Here is a 3,155-nt window from a genome sequence, read left to right as displayed (position 1 = left end):
GGCCCCAGCTGCACTTGGGGCTGAGGGAACAAAAGCAGAAGCCCCCCAAACCCTCCTTCTTGTAATTGTCCTCTGCTCACCCCCATCCCCCAATATACTTTGTCCTGAAAGCCACTTGGGGTCCCAACAGGGAAGCAGCAGACAGCCCCACCTTGGGCACCTGCCCTGCTTCCCTCAAGTGGCTAGATTTCTGGGATGTCTTGGTTGGGCAGGGAAGGGAATAGGCTGGTGGTGTGATTGAGGCAGTGTGAGCTAAGTTTGTCTGCTTTTCTGCGGCACTTGGGGGACAATGACAGTGACCAGATTCCCATCATAAGAGAGGGTATCCAGTGCGGTTTGGGGAGGGGCAGACAGATGGGAGATAGAAGCTGGCAAAGCTAGTAGCTTGGAATCCTGAGAGTGTGGGAACATATAGGGGGAGGCAACGGTGCAGGAGAGCCTTCCTTTAGACAGAACACTTGGGGGACTGCCAGCAGCCCAGCCTGGTGCGGTGGAGGGCGGGGTGGACAGGTGGAACTGGAACTGGCCCACTGTGTGTCCACTGTGCGCCTGGTTCCATATTAGGTGCTTTGCCAGCATCGTCTTCTTTTCTTGTCTTAAAGATGAGCTAGGGTTAGCATCTTCCCATCGTGCAGGTGACGACTCTGACACTCAGAGACAGAAGTAGCTTGTCCAAGGTCTCTGCTTCCACAGCAGAGCACGCGCTCCAGCCAGGGCTGTTGCCCGGACCCGGGAGCCTCCCCACTGCATCACACACTCCATGAAGGCCAACGTCACATTGAACCCAAGGTGGATTAAGCCCAGTGCGCAGGACCCAGAGCAGACGATGATTTCAGCTTCCAAGAACCCAGGGAGCCTCTCCAGGACCTGGGGGTGGAGGAGGTGTGCGAGCCAGAGGGGAGCAGGGCTTAGAAGAGCAGGGGAGTCCTTTAGAGATGAAGAGATTCCACTGCAGTGGGAGTGGGTATGGATGCGGGGGGGCGGGGAGGGCCTTGGGCGTTTCAAGATAAAAGGCCTTTTTGGTTGCCAAAGTTACCGTCCACCATCTTTCCAGAATACCCCCCAGCCTGTACTTTCAAAGCATTTACAGTTTGAAGCCCTTTCACCCAGATGACCCCTGTAAAGTCTTCCGAGGGAATACAGTTGCCAAATAAAATACAGGAAAATTTGAATTTCAGGTAAACATCAAATAATGTTTTTTTTTAGTGTAAGTATGTCTCAAATACTGCATGGGCTATACTTGTACTAAAAGATCATATGTTCATTATCTGAAATTCAGATTGATCTGAATTTCAGAGGAGGTGGCGTGGGCTGGTGTCACCCCCATTTTATTCACAAAGGATAGAGGCACAGATAAGTTGTGTGGGGCACAGCTGGCACTGGCACCGCGCACCCTGATTCCAAGACCGGGTCCCTTCCACTCCACACAGCTGCCACCTCTGAGAGCTAATTGCCAAGTGGAGCTGCAACCTGACATCTGGGGCATGTGTCAAACCACAACAGAGCCTGTCTTCCCTTTTATCAAGAGCGGAGCGGGGAGCTGCCGGAGCCCTTGGAGGGAGGGAGAGGCCTCACTTCAAAGGCCTCCTCGCTGAGAATTCCAGCCACAGCCTTCCAGTTTTGCTCTTGGCTTCATTTCTTGGACTCGCTTGGCTCTGGGGACCAAGGTTTTACTTCTATGTAGTGAGAAGATATTGCTTCTTTTTCACACTGGGGGGAAAAATACCACCTTCACTAAATGGTGCCAGGCCCTTTTCCAAATTATTTTACATCCATTAATCTCCACAGTGACCCCATGAAGTGCCTTTGTGTACTGTTGTCCCCATATTACAGATGGAAAAATTGAGCGCAAAGCTCGTAGAGGGCTGTCCAGAGCACATAGAAGGCTTCTCTGCCTCTTTTCTGGATCAGAGGTCTTCCTGGCTCCCCTGGGCGGGGGCGGGGGGAAGCCATGTGCCATGGGGAGTTGCTCCGAGAGCTCAGAACAGAAATCTCACTAAGGCGGGACCCAGCAAACCAAGTCTCCCATTGTCCCACATTCCACCGCCTTCCTCTGCCTTCTCCATGAATGCATGGAGAGAAATGAGATTCGAGCTTCCCCCTAAGGACGGAGTCCTCAAATGCATCCTCAGGCCAGCCCAGCTCCTTCCCTTTCTGAAGTCCTTGTGTTGCTGGGGCTTCAGAGTTAACATTCAAGGGACATTTCACCCAGAGTCACCAGCAGTGATGGGAATGCTGGGATTTCAGAAAGATTATCAGCCACAGGCTGGGAAAGGCAAGCGACTTCAGGTGCCCCCTCTCCTCCCCAACAGAAGAGCCCACTGCCCCAGACCTCTGGCCAGCCAAGGCCTCCTGACCCACAGTTCCACGGCTCGGCGATAAGGTTGCTGTGGAGGAGATACCAAGGAAGTAGGTCCTGCAGCTCCTTCTCCTTCTCGTAGGTAGCAGAGGAGATGAAGCCCAGAGGTGTGGGCACATCTCATGGCCCTGTGGGTTTTTGGCTTTCCCTCAGAGCAGAGATAGCCCTGTCCTTCATACATTTCATCCCCCGCCCCACCGCTGTGTGTGTGTGTGTGTGTGTGCGCGCGTGTGTGCGTGCTGAGATGGTGCTGCCGTGGGTTCTGTGACCAGCCTCTCTCTCTCTTTTTATTTTTTGTGGCGGTACGCGGGCCTCTCACTGCTGTGGCCTCTCCCGTTGCAGAGCACAGGCTCCGGACGCGCAGGCTCAGCGGCCATGGCTCACGGGCCCAGCCGCTCCGCGGCACGTGGGATCTTCCTGGACTGGGGCACGAACCCGCGTCCCCTGCATCGGCAGGCGGACTCTCAACCACTGCGCCACCAGGGAAGCCCCAGCCTCTCTCTTTGAGACAACCCAGATAGGCCTCAGCTGGGCTCCCTGCCTCGCTGGGAAGAAGGAGGGGAAGCCTTAGGGACACTCTCCGTGGTGTCAGTGCAGATGGGAACACGTGTGTGAACAGCCCTGTGTCATCCGTCAAGTGCTGCCTGCCTCGACCCGGCCAGTCCCGTCCTTGGGCAAACCTCGACTCTCAAGCCCATTTCAATGCTGTAGTCAGGAAAAGTTAGAGGAGGAACAGTGCTTCCAAAATCACAGTTAAGAACAGGGTGAAAGCACGCTGATTTCAGTAGCCTCCAGG

The sequence above is a fragment of the Pseudorca crassidens genome, chromosome 5, assembly GCF_039906515.1.
Source record: "Pseudorca crassidens isolate mPseCra1 chromosome 5, mPseCra1.hap1, whole genome shotgun sequence".
NCBI classification, from domain to species: Eukaryota; Metazoa; Chordata; class Mammalia; order Artiodactyla; family Delphinidae; genus Pseudorca; species Pseudorca crassidens.
The sequence above is the reverse complement of the archived record's forward strand: the minus strand, read 5'-3'. Positions refer to the sequence as shown.